Source organism: Cavia porcellus, unplaced genomic scaffold, assembly GCF_034190915.1.
Source record: "Cavia porcellus strain 051 isolate PalLab524CR breed Dunkin Hartley unplaced genomic scaffold, mCavPor4.1 scaffold_23, whole genome shotgun sequence".
Classification (NCBI taxonomy): domain Eukaryota; kingdom Metazoa; phylum Chordata; class Mammalia; order Rodentia; family Caviidae; genus Cavia; species Cavia porcellus.
This window is the reverse complement of record NW_026947506.1, coordinates 35,942,015-35,965,883: the sequence shown is the minus strand read 5'-3', so window position 1 is coordinate 35,965,883 and position 23,869 is coordinate 35,942,015. Positions and strand designations below refer to the sequence as shown.

Here is a 23,869-nt window from a genome sequence, read left to right as displayed (position 1 = left end):
AGAGAAGGTTGGTTATAATCTCTTAATATAGATGGCCTTGATACACTAAATTTAAAAAAAAAAGAACCACACATGGAGTAGATCAGGAGGTAGGGTCCACCAAGATGCTATTTATAGGAAATATAATTAACATGAAAAAGAGTACATGGGCTGAAAATTAAATATGAGAAAACAATGTTCTATGTGACAGAAAACCAGAGAGTAATAGGGGAACTAGACCAGTATTTGTGGACAGGTTGGAAAGACAGGCTTTAATGGGAAAAGGAATACAATTAGAGATCAAGTTCAGGAGAGAGAAGGTTCGGGACCACTTAGGTAAATAGCACGTTGCTTCCCCCCTCCCCATCAAAGGGTCTTGGTGAGACCCAAAAATGCACAGTGTACCCTGGGGAAGTGAAAGGGGAGGGAGAGTCTTAAAAAAGATGGCAGAAGATATTAATAGTGGATCACGATTTAAAATCCACATTACTCGCACCACTCTGCTTAGATTTTATTCTGTCCCAGTTAGTCTACTTGCATTAGATTTGAGGGCACAGACAGACAGCTATCCCCAAAACATCAGGATATAGCATAGTAATCATCTTTAATTTCCCATCAACTTAATCTGGAGCTGTATGACTTATACTGTTTTATCATGACTGATCTTAGTTAAATCTGTTTTGTTTGACTGCTGTTTGGTATCGACAGATTTATTCAAAACTTGATTTTATTTATTGATAGTATCAAATCTGAGAGTATAGGCAACTACACTGAAGATGACAAGACTCACTACAATGCACATTCTGGTTTGATAACTACCTGTTTTGGAAGTTTATACTATATACAAAGTTGTGTTTTTATTAATATTGTTATGTACTGATATATTCAATTACACTATGTCTGATGATATAGCCAATTCCATTGAAGATAACAAGAGACAACACAGGAACTATGGTAGAACTCCTTGTACAATGGTCTTATAAGTCTTTCTCGTTTCATGTGTTTATAGGAATATGTTCTGATTTGTCTTGCTTTGTTTTGTTTCTCTCTCTAATCTAAATGCAGAAAGAATGCATGTTAAGACTCATGTATGCGTAGAATCTATAAACAGTTTATGAGAACTGATCTTATGACACATGATGAAATGAACAAATACTTTGAAGAAAAAGAGACACTGAAGTACCCAGTGCTGATCCTGCAGTGTCATAATGTGAAACTCAGATATAGTATTATTCTTTGTTCAGAGTGATCTTAGCCTGCTTGGGTTTGTTCAATCTCAACATAATTGAAGATATGAATAACTGCATGTATGTTTAAGTGTATAGGGTTGATAACCATATTTCTAAGTTTTTGTTGGATAGTTGAACAGAATAGGTTGCAGTCTCACTGTTTGAATCCCCACTTTATATGTTCCACTTTAGTATTTTGAATAACTATTTGTAAGAGGTCAATCTGTAATCATCAACTAGTGACTTCTTACTGTTTATTTTTTGCTTTGAAAGTATATATTATTTCTACCCATTTTCTGTTTTGTTTAGTCTTTCTTTAAATAAAATTTAAAAAAAAAAGAAAGTAAAATGTACAAGACTTATTTACTGAAAGCTACACTGATAAAAGAAAGAGAAGAATCTAAATGAAGTGATTTCCCAAATTCATGCACTGGAAAACTAACCATAGTTAAAGATGTCAACTGCCCAATTCACAGGTTTAATGTTATTTGTATCAAAATACCAGCAAAACTTTCTATAGCTATAGCAGTGATGAATATAGCTAGAATAAGTTTTAAAAAGACAAACAGCAATTATGATTAAAATTAAAATATCTGGAACAAGTTTGAAGACAACAAATTGGAGGATTCAATCTTGATTTCAAACATATTATTCAATACTATGGTATTAACAGCCAGACAGACACATAGATCAACAAAACACAAAAGACAATCCAAAACACCTCACACTAATAGCCAACTGAACTTTGACAAAGTTGCAAAAGTAATTCAGTGGAGAAATGATATTCTTTACAACAAATTAGACTGGAGTCATTGGATATTCATAGACAAAATAATGAACCTTAACGTAAACATCACAGTTCACACAAAAACTAACTGAAAGTAGATCATATGTTTAAATGTACAACTATAAAGCTTGTACAAAAAACTAAAAAAAAAAATCTTCAAAAACCATACAAACAATTCCTAGACATCACTGAGAATCTAGAAATGGGAAAATTCAACAAGCTGGACAATGGATCCCCTTGAAATTAAGAACTTTTGCTCTAAAAAGTGTTAAGCAGTAAAATGATATGCTACAGAATGGAACAAAGTATTTGCAAGCCATGCATTTGATAAAAAGTCTCAGATTTATAACTCAGCAGTAAAAAAGAAACAATCCAAACAGGAAATAGTCAAAACACATGAAACATTTTATCAAAGAAAATATACAACTTACAAAGCATGAAAAGAAGTTCAACATCACTAATTTACAAACTAAGACCACAATGGGTTATTATACAGTTACAATAGCTTAATTGTCTGTCTGTATGTATGTATGTCTGTCTACTTGCAGATTGAATCCAGGGCCTTCTCACTGAACTACATTCCCAGCCATCTTTTAGTTTGAGACAGGGTCTTCCTGAGTTACCCAGTTGGGCTTGAACTTGTGATCCTCCTGCCCTGTGCCACTGAGTCTGGCTTAAAACTTCAAATACTGACAATACTAAAGACTAGCAAAAATGCAGAGAATCAGGATCTCGCATAGGTTGCTGGTAAGAATATAAAAATGGCACCGTCCTCTTGAAAATAATTTGGCAGTTTCTTACACAGCTCAGCATACACTTAATGCTGGGTATCTGCCTGGCAAGTGTGAGGTCATGAGTTTGATTCCCAGTACCAAATGAATGAATGAATAAACAAACACTTAACACATGAACCAATAAGTCTATTCCTGGTCATTTACCCTAGAGAACTTAAAATTTGTGCCCACACAAAAATCTTACACAAAATCATAGCAGCTTTATCTGTGAGTTCAAAGACTGGAAACAACCAAAGTGTGGATGGGTAAATAAACTGTGAAACTTGACATCATTAACTTATTATTTTAAAATGAATGAACTGTATTCATACATGCAGCAAAATCTGGATGGATTATAAGGACAATGTGCTGAGTGTTTTTAAGCCAATGTCAAAAGGTTCCATATTATATGGTTTCATTTATATAACATTCTCAAAATTGTAAGATTATACAGATAGAAAATTAGTCATTGAGTGGTAAAAAGGATGGTTGGGGAATGGACAACTAGGTAATGAAGATGGAGATATTTGTAGTAAAGAAATAGTTCTGTACACTGTACATTGATAACAAGAATCGTTTCAAGAATCTACACATGTGATAAGATGACACAAAACTATACATACCAGGGAGGTAGACCTTTACCAGAGAGAAAGGGATATGGGAATGGAGAGAGAGAGGATAGAAAGAAAGGGGTTTTAGGGAAGGGAAAAAGGAAATAGAAATGACTAATATTCTACATATATATGTACCAACTCCCCATGGTGAATGTTTTATGTATCACATACATGTGGTAATAAACGTAATAAAGAACTATACACACACCTTAAACCAATGTCAGTTTCCTAATTTTAATACTGAATTACAGGTACATAAAATGCAATACTGTATTACAGTTACATACGAGGAAACCAATACAGCAAATAGGGAGGAAACTATCTGTACCAATGTCACAATTTTCAATGAACCCTAATTAGTTCAAAATAAAGTTAAACCAATCAACTAACCAATTAACCAATAAACAAAAACTCCTTAACAATGTCAAAAGGGAAAACTAGTTGTTTTCTATACCCTGGTGACCAGACAGTAGAACTTGGACACCCTGACCTCCAGTCATGTAAGTCCTGAGAAAGTCCAGGGAAAACTAGTGGGAGAGGGAGGTGGAAAGTAATACTTTAGTTAGGGTTTGCAAGGAAAACAATTTAATACAGGATACATAATTTATAAGATTTTTATAAAAGTCACCCAAAGAGTGAAATGCAAAATGTGTGAGAGATCTGTCCACATAATACAGACCCAAAGAATCTAGCTGAGAGCCTGGGTCCTGCATGATTCAAGTTGAGGACCTAGAACCCATGGCAATGCCTCCCACAAACCCAGCTGGAGGCCTAGAGCCCACAACAATGTGTCATGCAAGCCTGTTTCAAGAATCTGTGCTAAGAAAGCCCAAAGGTCAATGGTTGACGCTAGAAAGTCTGCACCAGCAGGATGAAGGATCTGTGTCAACAGGCTGAGGGATCTACACTGGAGTCAGGAAGCAACATGCAAAATAAGGATTATAGTCCCCAGAAAAGATCTGCAGCCATCCTCAGCAACAGCAAGGTCCTGAGCACCTCCAAATGATGAGAACAGCCAAATTCATATCAGGAAAGCCAGTGCAACACATTTCCAGAGGAATCAACAGCACAACCTCTTCCTCTGCAGTTCTCTCTTCTTATGCTGTTGGACCTCCACAGCCAGCACACCACACTGATTCAGTTCAGCTGGGTTGTTACCAACTGACCGCCAAGTTGTCAATCCACCACAGGGGGTGTGACTCAAGGGCAAAGAAATGAGGTCTCTCCTGCCATGACAGCCTCTAACTGGAAGGTGATCAAGTGCTAATGATGAAACACCAGCAGGTCTTTGAAAGGGAACTATGTCAAGGTGGATTATCACTGAATGGATACTTTGGTTTACTCATTCATGAGAATGTCCTGATATGTATCGCGCCTCTCTCTCTCTCTCTCTCTCTCTCTCTCTCTCTCTCTCTCTAGGGCAAATACCTTCTTTTCATCAATCATATCCTTGTTCTTAGTGCTGATACCTGCCCAGCAACCTGGAGGAGTCATTAAGATTTTAACATCTTACGGAAGAAGAATCCTAAATGTTACTCTTGATACTGAATCTTACACTGAACTACTCATTATATATTACCATAATTTATTATAGCACAATGTTCCAAGTTTTTGTACAACTGTTAACTTTTATTTGACAACACAGTTAATGAGACAACATTTTTAAAAGTAGTTCCAAAGCTTGGCCTGCTCCTAAGAATTAATCAATCAAAAATAAATAAATTTAAAGTGATCTAAATACCTGCTGGCAGCTTTTACTGACAGTCAAGTAATTTTCTCCATTATTTAAAGTAAGCAAAAGTCAAGTTCATTTCACTTCTTTGCCTAAATGGATTTTAGGTACTAATACCCAATTCAATTCTCCAGAACCGTAAGGAGAGATGGTGTGTAACTCTAGCAGTCAAATCATCAAAACCTGAGAATGATATAAAAACTATCTTTCAGGTTCCAGATATATAATTTTTTTTTTGTCTTTTTCATTTTTATTGGTACCGGGGATCGAACTCATGACTGCCTGCTTGCAAAGCAGGTGCTTATGCCACTGAGCTAAATCCCCAGCCCCCAGATACATAATTTTTACTGATTCACAATTCTACCTACTCGTGTTTATTTTTCAGCTGCACAAAGAGCAAAGTAATGCTTACAAAGAAAAAAGCAAATTAAGAATCAAAAAAAAATGTGTCTAACAACACTCTCACACAGAGATAACCATGGATATTTCAGATTCTATCTTTTCGAGATACCGACACGTACACACACATAGAGAGATATCACCACCACCACTAGTAGTAGTAGTCATGGGAAAAACAGAGACACCAGTAATACTAATACTGGGATGATACTAACAATGTAGACTTTGATTGTGTAAGCAGTTCAGAATCCAGATTGCCCTAGTATGGCATGTTCCATTATTTTTTTTTTTAAGATTCATGGGAATCTATTTCCAGAACACTAACAAAAACATGTTGCTGAGTATCTGTAATGGTTGACTATGTCAACACGCATGTTCTGTTCTTAGTGCTACTTACTTTTTTATAATTAGTATCTCATTGTCACTTCTCCTGTTGACCAAACTACTACTTCATAAAAACATCATCCCATCCTCTTTGAAAACCTGTAAAGATACTTTTTTTTTTTATACCAGGAATTGAACTCACAACCATGCATTTACAAGGCAGGTGCTTATGATGCTGAGCTAAATCCCGTGTCAAAATACAATTTTGAAAAATCAAAATCTCAAGTATTATAAGATCAACACATTTCTTTTATATTAAGACTAAAGTTTCCAGAGCTAGAGATTGCTCTATAATCTAGAGATTGTAGTTGTGCGCATGTGGCACATGAAAGGCTGAGGTAGGAGAACTGCTATGAGTTCATGAGTTTGAGGCTAGGGATGCACAGTGGGTTCAAAACCAGCCTGATCAGACTGCACAGCAAGATGTTGCCTCAAAAAGAAAACTAAAGTTTCCATCACAAGGAAACACACCCACCTCAGCTAACTGAATAAAATATCTAATATTAATAAATTAGAAAACGGCTCCCAGGAGAACATGGAGGATAGATAACAGCAGCTACGGAGACTCTCTGAGACACCAAGCTTAGAATTCAGGAATGGTGTGAGGAGTCCTAAGCAAGGGGAGATACACCCTGCCGACCCAGGAACAAACTAAGCTGAGAGAAACCAACTAGAAATGCAATCCCAGTGCTGTAACTGGAACAGATAAAAGCTCAGCATGGAAGCTGGAATACGTGCCTCTGGAAGCCGCGATTTGAATTTCCTGCTGCCGCTGCTGTGTCTGAACCAGCACAGCAGGGAGAGAGACGTGCGAAAGCTCTGAGAGCGGAATCCACGAGCGGCGTTGAGAGCGGAACCCGTGAACGGAGTTGAGAGCGGGAATGGCGGGGAGCCCTGCATCGACCTGCGGTGAGTGAGAGAAATGGGGACCCTTCCATAGCGTAGGAAGCTCCAAAAGAGGACATTCTGGGACCCGGCAGACTAGTCAGAATAGGACACTGCAGTGACTTTAGTCACATATTCCCCTCTCATGCGGGATTGGTGCAGAGTGCTTGGCCTGGGTGACGCCGTGGACTAAGACCCAGTAGGCTAGCCCAAACCAGGTCCCAGCGCCTTGCGGTGCACCCTAGCAGTGAAGCCTTCAGTAGGTTGACCTGGAGGGGCGGGCCCAGCAGAGGCTGCCAGGGTCTGTGTCTCCCAAGTACACTGCAATGGGCGGGAACGCCTGGCCGGTGGATTCACACAAACTGTGACTGTCAAAGAAAAAAACTGGGCCTCCTATGTACGCTTGTATGGAAGGAACAAAAAGTATGGGAAGAGGGAGCAACAAGAAAGGGTGCTCAGTCCCCAAGCCTGAGAACACTGATCCAGGAAACGTAAATGCAAAGGAGAATGAGGACAGAAAACATGCAATATCAGACACAGCATCAATACACATAAAGCAGTATCTCCAGAGCCTCATAAACAAGTTCAAAAGTGATGTATTTAACGAAGTAAAGCAAGATATAAGTAGAATAGTTACAGAAATGCTAAGCACCGCCCAAGAAAAAAAAGATGGTGGAATGGAAGAACAGAAAAAAAGGGGAGAATTGTTTGATGGAGAAAATACAGAAAACATAGAATATGTGAAGCAGGTTCAAAGAGATTACCAGGAAACTAAAAACTCTATTGAAAGCTGGCATAACAGCTTGAAAGAAAGTAAGGATAGATTATCTGAACTGGAGGGCAGGTTTGTAATGGGAGAGCATGAAATGAAAAACTTCTTAAAAATAACAAGAAAAACAGCAATAATACGAAGGCTAGAAGATGATAAGAGGATCTATAACCTAAGAATTAAAAGAAGAAGTAGGGACACAAACAAATGAGCTACAAAAAGCTATTCACAGAAATAATCCAGGAGAATTACCCTAATTTAGCAAAAGGTAAAGATACTCTGGTATACAAGGCATACAGGACCCCAGCCACCTACAGCCCAAGCAGAGCTACACCCAGGCATATAATAATCAAAAATCCAATATAAGAACAGAATATTAAAAGCTGTCAGAGACAAGAAACAGATCACTTACAAGGGAACACCCATCAGAATTACAGCAGACTTCTCGGCACAAACCATCAAATCACGAAGAGCGTGGGGGGAATAATTCAAGCTTTGAAAGATAATAATCTCCAGCCAAGATTAATATATCCTACACAACTGTCCCTAGAAATTGATGGAAAAACAAGGTGCTTCCAGGATAAAGAGGAACTAGGGGAATTTGCAACCACCAGTTCAACTCTATAGAGAATACTGCAGGATAGTCTAAAAAAGAAAAATACTAGGATTCCAGAAACAGTGGCAGAGAGGCTACAATGAATGGAGCAGAAAGCAAAATGAAGAAGACAAACTGACAACTAATTACAGAAAAAGAGCTCAACAGAAATGAGGCAGAGAAGGTTGGATGGTAGGAACAGCTATTTTGGAGAAAACAAGACATCATAATAGCTAGTGCTGATTTAGTATCATCTTGTTTTCAAGCCCCATCAAGCTTTTGTTCTTCTGTCTCCATGGGTCTTAACAGGTTGTATCTTATTGGATTTTCTTATATGTGATAATATAAGCAAAAACTTTTATAGACAAGGAGATTATACAGAAACCATTATTCATTTTCTGATAGTTGGTTCTAAATGCCCTGTAATACTGTCATTCTCTTGAATGGTTTTACATTGTCTTGATATGTTTGATACTACAGTATATGAAGTTATACTCAAAGATTTCAAGGAAAGAGACACTATGGTAACTACTTTTATGTCAGGATATCTTGTAGTGAAACACTATTTTGCTTAAATGGTTATGTTCTGACCTGTGCTGTTTTGTTGTTATGTCCTCTTTTATCTCAATCTCTCTTTTTTATTTTTAACTTTTTAATTAAGGGAAAAATAAATAAAAAATAGCAGGATATATTATAGTAACCCACTTTGACTTCCTATTAACTTGATTTGAACCCCTGTATTGCCCTTACCATCTTGTTTTGACTGATTTTCCTCTATTCTGTTTTGCTTGATAGTACCAAGTCTGAAAGTACAGGGAACAACTGTGAAGACAATAAGATTCATTATGATGCCCATTCTGGTTTGACTATTATCTTCTTTTGAAGTCCTGTAATATCTCCAATGTTTTGGTTTTATTCTTTACTGTTTTGTTCAATTTTATTATGACTGATGATATAGGCAATTCTTTTTAACATAGCAAGAGGCAGGATGGTAACCACTGTTGATCACCTATGTATTATGTCCATCCTTTTGATTTGACTGTCTCTGTTCTGTCATGTCACATTTGGTTTTACTCTCTTCAAAAAAAAGTAATAAGAACTGTGCAAGTAATAAAACCCAAAACGTGTAATTGTCATTGTACAAAACAGAGGAAAAGAAAGTGCTCTAAAGGATATAACTGCGTATATATTTAAGTGTGTAAGATAGATAACCATATTACTGAGTTTTGTTGGATCATTGATCAGAACTGTTTGCAGTCTCACTGTTTGAAAGTCCACTTTATATGCTTTAATTTTGTAACTTGAACAACAGATGACATTATTGAAAGAGTTTTGGCCCAGACAGGACACTGTAGTGGGTGAAGCCTGGTGAAGCCTTAGAGGGGGAACCAAGGAGCTCCTATCTCCCCCACCCCTAGGAATTTACCTCTGACTCTATCTTCCCCGCCCCTAGGAATTTACCTATGGCACCAAACAAAGACCAATGGGCTACCCATGCATCCCTAATGCCCCCTTAGGTTCCACCCCAAACCGAGGCTACTTACATTCCCCCCAAGGCAACGTGTGCGCCAGAAAGAAAGCTGGACTCCAGCGGTCAGGGATGTTTTGGTTTTCTCTCGCCACGTTCTCAGAATAAAGGCCTCTTTTGTTTTATACTTCTCAACTTTTGGACATAATCTTATCAAATATGTTATCTATTAACTAGTAATTTCCTACTGTTTATTTTTTCTGAAATTCTCTATAACTTGTACCCTTTCTGTTTTTTCTTCTCCTTAAATAAAATTTTAAAAAATAAAAAATAAATTAGAAAACAAATAAACAAATAAATTAGAAAACAATACAATAAAAATTAGAATACTGCTCAACAAGATGTGCACATTCACTATCATATATCCAATAACTGCAGAAATTTCTCTAGATTCAAAGATCAGATTGTGATATAAACATTGTCCAAATAGAGCACAGTTTATACAAAATGCATAAAAAGTCAAAATCAGAGACAAATGTTTGCGTCTCTATTTTTTGAGACAGTGTCTCACTTAAACTGGTTTTGAACTATGTAACCCATGCTGGCCTTCAATTCACAGAAATCCTACCTCAGTTTATCAAATGCTGGGATTATAGGTATGTACCACCATGCCCATCTAAATACTGTTGTTTTGTTTTGTTTTTTGAGAGGATGTCTCACTATGTAGTTCAGGTTGGTCCTGAATTCACTACGTAGCCCATGCTGGCCTTGAACTCACAGCAATCCTCTGGCCTCAACCTTGCAAGAGTGGAGATTACAAGCCACCCACACCCAGTCTGTTTTGGTTTTGGGTGTCACCACACCCAGTCTGTTTTGGTTTTATTTTCTAAGGAAAAAAAAAAGTTTGTTGTTAAACAAAGAAAAAAAATCATGCTGGGTGTGGAGGTACATACCTATAACAGCAACTATTTGGGAAGCTAAGGCAGGAGGATCCCAAATTCAAGGTCAACCTTGGCAGTTTAGTGAGACTGGCTACCAAAATCGTTTTTTTTTTTTAACCAAAATAAACTTTTTAAAAAGGGCTGAAGGGGCTGGAGATTTAGCTCAGCGGCGTAAGTGCCTGCCTTGCAAGCAGGCAGTCGTGAGTTCAATCCCTGGTACCGATAAAAAGGAAAAGCACAAAAAAAAGGGCTGAGAGTATAGCTAAGTGGTGACAGGGTTAGCTCACCTAGCATGCAGGAGGCTTTGGGTTTGATACCCAGCATTAAAAAAAAATATTTAAATTTTAAAAAAATACCTGAAATGTCCATCGTTATATAACCCATGATATAACATGGGCCCTTTATTTAACAACTCTACATCAAGTAGTGCTGGGGGAAATCTGGCATGGTAGAGAACACCTGGAATCCCAGCATTCTGGAAGAGGAGAGAGGAAAAAAAGAGAAAGGTAAGGAAAGGAGGCAGGAAACTCATTTGTAATTGGCTCCTTTTAAATGGAAAAATCTGAGCAGTCTCCCCATAAAGATCAAAAGGTCTTCCCACACCTATCACCAGCCACACTCACAAACTATATTCTTCATTAAACTCACTAAAGAAGCAATGAACATGTTCCTCATTCCTTGCCAGGAAGCCAGAACCACAACTCCCTCCTTCAACAGATTAGATGCAGCTGCAGAACATCTGGCATTCTATTTCCCATTCACAAACATCTGAAAGGTAGAACATTTGAGGAATTTAATGTTTAGATGGGGGAGGGGTGGGAGAGTACTATTTTAGGACACAGCAGGCAAATCAGGAATAGTCATCCAGTTTTTATCTCACAGCTCAGCAAAGAAGGTGAAGTATGCAGTCTAGGCTGAAAATCACGAGCTTGAGAGACAAACCATTCCAGCCACTCCACAGCAAGGCCCCATGAACCTTCCAGTCAGCTACCAAAATTTCATCCCACAACACCAGCTTTTGTAATGCAGTTTCAAACACTGTCACTCCATCAAGATCTCAAAAAATAACAATACAACAACTATAAGTTATAAGAACTTGAAAGATCCTATGGAGCAGAAATTAGGCAAAAAAGTGTGGTAATTTTAGTCCTGGAAACCTGTTTGAGAGGGCAGAGCTGGTACATGGGTATGTACTCCTTCTCCTCTAAATGCATGAAATGAGAAGCTTTTTAACAAATAAATCACTAACAGCCCAGAAAGGCGAGAATAGTTACAAAACAAACAGACAGGAACAGACTTAAGTAAAAAAATCAAATTCAAGGACAAACACATGTAGAATGCTGCTGGTGAAATGAGTGGTTTAGAATTGTAAGTCTCAAGCCAGTGGATATAATATGTGCAAATGGTTTTCTTAAAAATCAAACAGCATAAAATGGTTCATAATGAAAAACATCTAATCATCTCATTACATGGGAAAAATGGCATTTGATAAAGTTCAACAGTCTTTCCTAACTTAAATTCTTGGGCTGAGGATGTGGTAGAGGACTTGCCTAGCATGCAAGAGGCCCTCAGTTTAATCCCTGGCCCCAAGAAGAAAAAGGAAATTCTGTAAACTAAAAATAGGAGTATTTCTAAACCTACGCAAAGGAACCAGCCAGATCCTATAACAAACATCAAGCTTGGAAACATTCTCACTAAAAACAGTACCAAAGTGAAGACTTTAATTTGGGGGCAGTTTCCAAGGGTGGAGGCCTTTGGTTGGGGGCATCAGCAATGCAAAGGGAAGCATTCACATCACCTATGATTTCAGTAATTAGTACTCCTCCAACAAAATGAGCTGTCAATTTCCTTGTGTATTTTCTAAACCAACAATCTCTCACAAACTTTACTGAAAATGTTTTGATGGTTCCTAAAGCAGAGAATCCCATGGCAATGGTCAAGTAACCGTAATAAACCACAGCTGAAATGGATAACTTTCCCAAAAGTATGACTGTCCGTTCTTTACATGGGCCTCTGTTTAATTATAAAAATGTGGAATTTGGGATAGAATTTTAAAAAGAACCAGGTATGTTCTTTTTAGGCTCAGGTTTATTCTGACTCAGGTGCTCTTATTTTAAAAATTATTTAATAATGAATGTAAGAATTTGAAGTTTTTCTTTATTTTATATTCTTAAGTATTTAACTCTGCTAATCCAAGGGTCATAGAAGAATGGTCTAGGAAATTTTTTTTTTCCCTCTCTACCACCTACCTCCCCCGTGATGGGATTGAACCCAGCATCTTATACATAATAATAAATGCTACACCACTGAGCTACATCCCCAGCCCAGAAATTATTCCCTCTCATTTTCTGACCATCACCCTTCCAAAGAGGTAATTTTAAAAAGATCACATTAAATAAAGCACATTCATAAAAGAAAAAATACTGTCCCGAGCTGAGAGACATCTTCCATACATTTGCTTCACAACTCACACTTTTTGGTGTATTTGGCCCCAAAGAAACACACTTACCATACTTTAAACCCAAGGCTCGGATCAAAATACTTAACTCCAAACCCAACATCTTTGTGGGGGAAGGAGAAAAACTGGAAAGAAGGCTTTGTGAGAAAAGAATCAAATTCTCAAATTGTGTGGGAGGATAGGATACAGGGGTCAGACCACACTGAGAGAATCAGGCTGAGAGCAAAGAAACTGCTCCCACATGACCTTACAAATAAAAAACGAACACTTTTAAAGCTAGTAGTGGAGGCAAAAGAACTTCTTATCTGCATCCAAACCATGCTCAACTTTAACATTTAGCTTCTGGAGATCTGGGCTGCTTCCCCTCTGAGCAGTGTCCTCCCACACTTTCTATCAATCCCTCCCACAATCCAGATCCACAAAAGGATCCCCTCACACTCGAGAACACTGCCATATTTTGCAGAATGTAAAATCTGCCCTTTTTTTTAATTATAGGAGACTCCCTCCTTTCACTCTGTCTTATCCTCTTCTCTAGTAGGAAGAAGAACCTAATTGTGTTAGACATTTTTATTGGTAATTAGCAAATTACTGAGAATGCAATGTCAAGGAAAGCATAAGGCATTTTGCCATGGTTGTACAAGACCATTCAGAAAGTTCCTAATACACATACAAACAGGATACAGAGAGCCACTGTACAGACACAAGAACAACTGCACATTCTCTGAGCACAAAGTAACAGATGTTTAACAGCTGTCCAGTAACAGAATAAAATCATGGAACACAAGGTGAAACTTCAATTAGCTAAATGTAGAGGAAAATCCAAGAGAAAAGGGTAATTATTAAAGCTGTCTATGGAAGGAAGATACCCTACTAATTTGCTTCTCTTGTCTGCTACTCATCTATAGTCAAAGAAAGAAAAGTAGTTATACTTTAATTTTAAGTGTCTTTTTTAAAAAAAATGACAAAGCATTTCTGCTCCTTGTTTAAAACAGTATTTCGGGCTAGGGATTTAGCTCAGAGGCATAAGCGTCTGCCTGGCAAACACAAGGTCATGAGTTCAATCCCTGGTGCCAAAAAATAAAAGTGTTTCTTTAACCTTATTTTTTTTAAAAAACTGTATCTTGCCACTTTCAGGTGTGTTTTACTGTGTGAGAGATAGGGAACAGACAGAGCATGCTTCCCAAGGCTGACCCCAGCAACCACACATCCAACAGCTCACCTCCACCCTCTTGAGCCTAACCAGGTTATTTAATCTGGCTAAGCCTCAATTTTCTCATTTGGTAATTAGCCACCTCAAGGGCTATGGTGAGAATTACAAAGAAGTTCACAGTATAAATGAAAAGTGATATACTTATTATTAGGATTGTGGCATTGTTACAATTATATCAACTACTATCAATATCATTCACTGGAAACTTTATAAGTTTCTCCTTAAAGCAAAGCCTCAGGTACCTAAAGTTAAAATACCTACTACTGTACTCTTGGAGGGAAAAAGTAGAACTTTAGGTGAATGGAGAACTAACGCCAAACACAAAGAGACAAAACTAGTCAAAAATAAGGATCCTAACTTGGATTCTACCTTATCAGTAACCAGACACAAAGTTCTGTGTCTTGGGGGACTGAAATGATAATATGAAAAATGTTTATCATAGCAGAATTCACGTTGTGCAAAGTGTATCTAAGTGTATCTAATGTACACCTATGTGCATGACACAATAGCAGAGGCAGCATCCCTTTATACCACAGAACATGCCAGTGCCATGCAGTGACAACACAGACTTCTACAAACATGACAAGACATCTACCACATAGTGTTTAAACAAAAGAACTGGGTATTTTACCTTCTGTAAGTACATAAGATTTGATTCATGTTTTCAAAAAGACTGTATCCATTCACAGAAAAGTCAAGTTACACAAACCAAAACGGTGATAATTGTTTATCACTGTTTATAGGTAGTTATTTTTCCTTTGTAATTATCTGAAATTTGTAAAGAACTTGCACTTTTACAGTCAGAAAAAAGATCCACAATGTTACTTCCATCTTGAAATAAAAAAGGGTTTTATGGGCCTGGGATATAGCTCAGCAGCACAACACCTGCCTGGCAAGCATGAAGTTGTGAGTTCAACTCCCAATACCAAAAAAAAAAAAAAAAAAAAAGCAAAGGGTTTTATGTGTATCAAGTAACCCAAACATACCCAGAGTTCCACAGAGAGATGTTTTCACAGCCTACTAACCAGTATTTCCATTTTCCCCTCAATGTCTTGACTTGCTGGCTCCCTAGAATCCTGAAAGCCATTTTCCCACTCCCCTCCACCAACTTATGCCTTACACTTCATCAGATACTAAACACTGCTCTCTTCCAGGCAGTGCTGCCTACAGTAGAAAAAACACAAAGGCAAACAAACTATCTGAGCTTCTGCCCTCCTCTTACACTGTCTAGGTGATGCCATCTAACACTGAAACATTATTAGTTCAAAATGCTGATAAATTCTAGCGGACAAATGGAGTATGAGTTGGCCAGATGAAGAGTGGCCTCCATGACAAGTTTCTTGGCGAGGGGAACAAATAAGCACAAAGACTTAAAAGGTATCTCAACTACAAGAAACACCCAGTTACACAACCAGCTCAGTCTACAGCCAGCCTTAGAACACTCAAGTAACCAACAAGAAGACACAAGGCTATCTGGCATTTCTACTTCCCATCCTCCAACTACACTCTTCCCAACTGCTACTGCCCTGCTCCTACAACACCACAAATAGCAGTGAAAACTGGACAACAAAGCCTGGTATGATGGACCACCGGCCATCATGGAAAGAAAAGACTTACACCCTAACTCTCCTTGAGCCCAGCTATAATGAACTTTCCTGATCACATGCTACTGCTAAGGGCTCAGATCAAAACAAACCCAACAAACAAATGGGCATGTTGAAATCATTTTACCAGTGACAGCCAAGAGCCAGGACCCACTGGGGGTAGCTGCAACAATCACAGGGTAACTTAAGACAGATCATTCATGTGGCCTGGCTGTGGCTATGGCTCAAACTACCACCTCCCTTGCCTATGATCAGTTTTCTGGGCATAGCTCTCTAGACTTCCTGCAGTTTGTGTAACTTTTTCCATATCCTTCCAATGACTTTCTTGCATCTTAAATTAGCCAGAACCATCTTCTAGATTTGCAACAAAGAATCCTGACAGATACCTACATTTGTTTTCAGGTACCAGCCTATTGGTGATGGTCCTTGGCACACGTGGCATCCCAACTCCTACCTCCTTGCAGCCTTCAAGTACTCCTCTGGTCACTAGAAACCACTTTCCCATCACTTCTACCTATCTTTCTTCTAGAATTCATCTACCTCAGCTATTCCAGAATTCCTCTTTCTTCCCAAACTCAAATATTGCAGCTACTTAAAACTTCATCTCTCAGTCAGCAACTTTCCTTAGTCTCAATTTTCTCTTTCCTATTTTATGCTTTCAAAACTTCATCTCTCACCTGAGTACTGATGCCACCAGTATATCTGTTATGGTTTGTGCTTCAATGTTCCCCAAAGCCTCTTGCAGTCATGGGCAGGGGGCCTTTTCGGAGGCTGCTGAATTGTGACTGATTATGGTCCAATGCTGGAAAAAAAGGGTGTGAGTGCTACACCTGCTCTATGGCAGGTAGTCTGCATACAATATGAAGGACAGAAACAGGTTTGTCCATCTGTCTGTCTCTCTTCTCTTGTTGCTTTTGCTGTCTTCTCTCTGCCATTAATTACACTCCTCTGTGAAGCTAACGTGTCTTGGAGCCAGTCAATTATGGACTGAAACCTCTACAAATTGTGAGCTAAATAAACCTTTCCTTCTTATGGGTGTTGGGCATTTTGTCTCAGTAACAAGAAAAGTAAAAAAGAATTTGCTACCAGTGGAGTGGGGTTATTGCTGTAACTATTCCTATGTGATTCAGGAAACTTTGGGAATGGTTTGTACAAACAGTTTAGAAAGAATCAGAGAAGCTGGCTGAAAAAGCAGAGCTAGAATGCCTTAAGCTGCACTGCAAGGGAGATTTTGGTCAAAGCTTAGAAGACTAGAAGGCTAATAGAAATACTGCTGGTAAGAAAAAGGAAGGAAGGAAGGAAGGAAGGAAGGAAGGAAGAGAGAGAGAGAGAGAGAGAGAGAGAGAGAGAGAGAGAGAGAGAGAGAGAGAGATATGCTGGTAAAGACCAGACTCTGGAGGTTTCAGTTGGGAAAAAGGTTTACATTGATTGGCTGTCAGACTCCAGATGATGTGTGTTATGGCTAGGAGAAAGTTTGTCTGCATTTTGTTCAAACAGTTTGCCTGAGCCTAAGATTGAAGGCAGCAGACTAATTTATCTTGCAGAACAAATTCCAAGACAGCCTAATGTAGAAGCCGTGGCATGGTTACTGTTGAGGGCCTTTAGCCAGATTTATGTTGAGAATCAAGAATGAAGAGCCCAGGGGGCTGTGAATTTAGCTCAGCGGCACAAGCACCTGCCTGGCAAGCATGAGGTCATGAGTTTGATGCCTGGAACAAAAAAAAAAGAACAAGAAGCCCAGCAAAATGATTTAAAACAGGAATTTGACCAGAAAGAAAGCTCCAATACAACTGAGGACTGCAAAGCTAGAGCAGAGGAGATTTTGACTGTTAAATGAAACACAGAATAGAAAAGATAGCCTAAAGGCATCACAAGCAGCAGCAGGACTCCACCCTTGGAAGCCTCAAAACTGCAAAAGCGAAAGACTTTGCTTTGAGAAGAAAGCTACAGTGGACCATGTTCCAGAACGATGGCTGCTGCACCATGTTTCAGAATGGCAGCAGCACAAAGAAACTGTCCCTCAGAACTGGATTTGGAGCACTCAGCAATTGAAGCACTCAACCCCTAACCCCTACAGCCAAGAGGAAGCCTGACTACTGCTCCAACTGGCAGCAGACCTTGGCATCATCCACATGGTGCTACTATTAAGTACATAAAGAATTGAAGAGTTGTGGAGTCAAGAAAGCTTCCACCCAATTTCAGAAGATCTGGGAAGACCAGCATATATGCCCCTGGGGGAAAACAGTATGAAGTTGTGAGTATGAAGCTAAAGATGCAGTGGAGATACCAGAAGAGAAGCCAGGGGTATGGGTCCACTGAGGAAAACTGCAAGGAGAGAGCACAGCAGGTCCAAGAGAGAAGGCATGGGAGCTATAACCACCAGCTGTACCATAGGGATAGAGTTACCCAATCCTTTGGAGTTCACATCCTACCACAGATTGCCTTGGATGCTGCATATGGAACTTAATTTTGCCCTGCTAGATTTTGGACTTGCTTTGGTCCTATTCTTTTGTATCCCCATCTGTAACTTCTGGAATGGAAATGTTTATCTTGTGCCATTGAATGTTGGAAGTGTTTGCCTTTTTTCATTTATACAGAGGCTAATGGGTAAAGTTTGCCTGAAATCTCAAAGGAGACAGAACTTGGACTTTTCAGCAATGGTCAGACTATTGGGCTTTGGCAACCCTTTGAGAAAGACTAAATGCCTTTTGCATAAAAGAATGTACATGAGTTGGAGGGGTTGCTGGGGTAGAATGTTATGGTTTATATCTGGATGTCCCTTCAAAGACTCATGAAGCCATGGGGTGGCCAGGAAAGACTTTTCAAAGGTGGCTAAATCTAGAGCTTGTGATTGATTCATAGTCCAACACTGGGATTAACAGTGTGAGTGTTGTACATACCCTAGTGTTAGTAGTCTGCATCCAATATTTGGGTCAGAAAAAGGTCAGTCTATCTCACTCTCTTGTTAGTTCTGCTGTCTTCCACTACCATGAATGTCTCTTGTTACTTCTGCTGTCTTCCACTACCATGAATGGCTGCCCCTCTGCCAAACCACTCTGCCTTGGAGTCAGTCAATTATGGTCTGAAACTTCTACAAACTGTGAGCTAACTAAATCTTACTCCTTTGAGTTTCAGTATTTTGTCTCAGCAACAAGAAAAGTAACTAAGACCATATCCAACCTCTTACCATATATCTTATGAGATCCTGTAGATGTATCAGTATGCCATCAAAGCAATTCATTACCTTTTCCTCTACACAGTTTCTCCTATTCAAATTACCATCCACCACATTAAACAAGCATTAGCTTTGACCCACAGCTAAAAGATCACCAAATGCTATTGATTCTATCTTTATAACACAACTCTACTGTTTTAACATAGTAAATATGCCTATTCACCTACAGTTCCAGTCAGCTTCTACTTATTTCAAGACCTTATCACTATTCCAATACTTACACCTTAGTCCAGTGATGGCAAACCTTTCAGAGCTTTCAAGGATAACAAACAGTCGGCACTAACATGTATGTCGTAAGTTCACCACCACTGCCTTAGTCCTATCTGTGATATTCTAATAAGCTATCTTAGACTGGGCGGCTCATAAGCAACAGAAATTTATTTCTTACAGTTCTGGAGTTTGTAAATCAAAATCAGTGTGTGAGAAACTTCAATATATGGTGAAGATTCCTATTTCATCGGTGAGCATCTTTTCACCATGTTCTCACAAAGTAAATGGGGCAAAGACACTCTCTGAAGCATCTTCAATAAGGGCACTTATGATCCTATTCATAACCTAATCAGCTACCAAAACCCTGACTCCTAATACCATTATCTTGGATGTAGGATGTTAACAAACCAACTTTGGGAGATATAGACATTTATTCCACTGCAACACCATACAGCTATTCTTCTAAGGCACAGAGCTGGTCAAGTCATCTCACTACTAATTAGCTTTTATCATGTGTATACCATAGTCCTACAAGGGAGACCTTCACAAATGTCAGAAGCCACTGAAGAGTTTTGTTAACAATGGAGAGCTTTCTGAGTTAGCCCTTTTTTCACTGCACAAGCACCAGGCAAGCAGGTACCCACTGCCCTGTGCTAAGAATAAATCTATCTTCTGATTTATTTTTCTTCTGATCAAGGTTCAGCTTCCCAAGAATTTAAATCTCACTATTGGTTCTGAACCTAGAGCAAGAAACCCCCTAGAACTAAAAGTTCAAAGAAAATCTGATGCACTGTTGTCCCCAGTTGAGGCCTGCCGCGGGCACGGATAGAGGCCAGACAAGGGATCTAATATTTCTAATCCAAGCTACTTGGAAGACTGGGGCAGAAGGATTACAAATTCAAGGTCAGCCTGGCTATTTAGTGAGATCCTGTCTCAAAATAAAATAATAAAAAGAAATGGGGATATAGTTCAGTGCTCCCCGGGTTCAATTTCCAACAGCATGAAAAAGAAAAAATTCAGGAAGTCACCATCAGAGGGTGATTTAGGCTTTAAGTCATGGGTCCTGAATGCTAATGGACAGAGTTGTCTCAGCACAATTTGGACAATTTGATCTTACAACTGGAAGCTCCTAGTGGCCCCACAAACTCAAGCAAGCTGCTATACCTCAAAAAAGAGAGGTTTTTTTTTTCCTGTTGTTGTTTTTTTTTTTTTTTCTTTTTTTAAAGTAGTCTTGCTATGTAGGTCAGGCTAACCTTGAACTACGTACCCTAGGCTGGCATGAAACTCACAGCAATTCTCCTGGCTCAGCCTTCTAAAGGATTATAGGCATGCACCACCATACCTGACTTTGGAAGGAGAGTTGAGTGTGTAACCGAAACAACTGCAGCTCTAAGGTTCTCCTTCTCTCTAATACATGGCAGGAATAATTCCTCTGGATGTAATGCATCCTTGAAGTTCTACAGGAGTGTTCCAACGTCAATAAGAGTTATCCCAAAAGAAATACTGGACTTCTAGCTAATCAATAATGTGAGAGAGGGGCTGGGGATTTAGCTCAGTGGCATAAGCACCTGCCTTGCAAGCAGGCAGTCATGAGTTCGATCCCCGGTACCGATAAAAAAGAGAAAGACAAAAAAAAAAATAATAATAATAATGTGAGAGAGCTTGAGTGATTTGTTTCATGAAAGAAGAATGTGGACCAAGCTGGTAAAGAAAGTCATTTCAGTTATCAGTGATTTTTCCCCAACTACTCTGCAAAACAACAAGAGCTTTGGGTCCTTCATTTAAGTGCCTCTTTCTTATCTAGTCCTAACTATTCTCAACTTCATTTCCCACCAAAGCCCTAGTGACACATGCTCTGCCCTGCATAGTACTTTCCTCCTCACAAAACGCCTAATCATTCTTATTCCTAAGTTTTCACTGCCACCTTCACCCTGATTCTTACAGTCAAAACTAAGAGGCAGCACCTGTGCTTAATGCTGGCTGACTCATACACCATGTCTCAGCTAGTTATGACATGTCATCCTCAAGGAAATTCGCTGAGGGCAGCCGCTCCCTCTTTTTTCACTCCATCATTCCCAGAAACCTGCCACAAGTTCTTTCTTATACCTGAAAATCACTGTTACAGTTTAGATCTTGATGTCCCCCACAAGCTTCATGCAGAGGCAGGGCTATAAAAGATGATTAGATTATTGGGGCACTATAAAGCTGACTTACTGTTAGGGCAAATCTCCTTCCCAGGCTCTTCCTTCTCTCTGCTTCCAGGCCACTATAACTATGATATGCCCAGCTTCTCCTCCACCACGCCCTTCCACCATGCCTTCTGCTTTGGGAGCTGGCCAACCATGGACTAAAAGCATGAGCCAAAATAAACCTCTCTTCTTTAAATTGTGGGTGTTGGGTATTATGTCTCAAGGATGAGAAAGTGACTAGGACAATCACCTAATAGATATTGCACTGAAGTGAAAATTAAGTGCCTCATGTGAGTCAACACAACAGCTGTCAGTATCCTGTTGCTCATTTACATATAGTAGTTTCTTCATGTCTAAAAATGAAGCCACTGGGGACACATTCAGGTGTACAGTTTTTTTGGATTTTGTGGGTTTTTTTTTGTCTTTTTCCTTTTTATCGGTACCGGGGATTGAACTCATGACTGCCTGTTTGCAAGGCAGGCACTTATGCCACTGAGCTAAATCCCCAGCCCCCAGGTGTACAGTCTTTGCTCTCTCTACAACTCTATACAGTACCTGTATCTAGCTGCTAGGGAGTACAGTTCAAAAGAGAATTTCAAAATCTACAAATTTCTCAATGTTCTAGAAATGAAGGCTCTCTTCTAACACAACTGAATAAAGATACAACTATTCATTTTTAAAAAGACAATGAATAAACAGTTGCTTTGAGGTCAATAGTTCTTATGGTTAGATCAGCTTCTAATTTTTTTCCTAGTACTAGGGATTAAACCCAGGACCCTTGTACTGATCTACATCCCCAACCCTTTTTTATCTTTTATATTTTAAGACATGGTCTCACAAACTCACCCAGGCCTCAACTACCCAGAATGCTAGAGAGAAAGAAGGGGCGAGAGAGGGTGACACAAAAGGAAGGAGAGGAGAAAAAGGAGAAGAGAACAAGGCAAGGGAAAGAGAAGGAGAGGGAGACATGAATATGTTTCTTCAGGCAACAACTTCATAGAGGTTCCTACCAAAGCAAATGCATGCTTGTTGGAGAAGCAGCATCTCAGAAAGGTATAAGTCAAAGGAAAAATCTTTTGACACAAGAACAAACGGCTCACCACATCAACACTTTGAAAGTGTAGCTTCAGCCCTCTCAAGAGCACGATGATACAATCATCTTCACAGTCCTTGTGAATGCAGACAACAACTGTGTGGGTCAGGTGCTGGAAGCAGGAGTGCAACAGTTGCCTAGGGGCCAGTCAGAACTCTAGTTTTCAGAGAACCGCTCATGTCCCCACCTGATAATGGGAGCAGGAAGCAAACCTCCTCCATTAATGACATTAATTACTGATGTGAAGCACTAAACATTCACCCATCGTGTTCTGGTTTCTACTTAAAAACATTATTTATGCTCGTAAGAGTTATCGTCAGGTAGACAGTTCTACTTCTAGTTCCAAGCGATACATAGGAATCTGATGCCTATAAATGTCTTTCCACTTTTCTAATAAGTCTCAAAAGTCATCCAATTTCCGGAGATGACCAAAATGGCAAAACTCAAGAGGGAACAGATTTAATGACCCTCATGAAAATATCTGCCCTCTATTGTTAGAATACAGCCCACACATTAATTTGGCTGAGATGTTATGCAATAAGTACAGAGTCAGCTATAAGTAAGATATGAAGGTTTTTGCTGTAATATTCTAATTGATAGAAGAAAATTCATTTGAAGTATCTTAAGATAGTATTATAGTCTATCAATACTCCTTAGAGGGTTGGCTATCATCTAACTCCAGGAGATGACTTCAGCACTTGTTGCAACCAGCATAGGACTGAATTATTAATATTTTAAGAGTAAATACATTGCTTTTTAAGTTCATTTCTTTTTTTTTTTTTTTTTTTGATCGGTACCAGGGATCAAATTCACAAATGCATGCTTGTTAAGTTCATTTCTATAAAAAAATTTAATGTAAATCTTTGCTATTTGTTTCATTTGTAAACAAAAGAAACAGCCTTTAGGCTCCCATTGGTGCATAACTCCTCTCTACAAATAATTGTTTAAACACTTTTCACTAGAAAAAAATTATTTACTTTTCTTTTAAAAAGAAAGAACAGTCTGAGGAAAAAATACTGAAAGATAAACAAAATGACTACTACCAAGACAAGTCAGGTATGGTGGCACACACCTGTAATTACAGTACTCAAGAGGCTGAGGCAGGAGATCAACCTAAGCTATATATTTCAAGACAAGCCTGGCCAGCTGTGATGGTGCATGTCTGTAACCCTACTGTTTGGGAGGCTGAGACTGGAGGACTGCCCTGAGTTCAGGCCTGGGCTACCTAGTGAGTTGAAAGCCAACCTCAACTATATAGCAAGACCCTGTCTCAAAAACCAACAACAAAAGACTGCCTGAATTACAAAGTGAGACA

General features: G+C 39.0%; 1 protein-coding gene and 1 pseudogene across 3 annotated transcripts in view; both read right to left on the bottom strand.

The window, feature by feature from the left end:
- Positions 1-23,869, bottom strand: part of Cyth3 (cytohesin 3) — a 155,753-nt gene that overhangs the window by 59,913 nt on the left and 71,971 nt on the right. The window lies entirely within an intron of this gene.
- The window catches only part of LOC134472490 (large ribosomal subunit protein uL23-like), an 80,140-nt pseudogene that overhangs the window by 33,561 nt on the left and 22,710 nt on the right, over positions 1-23,869 (bottom strand).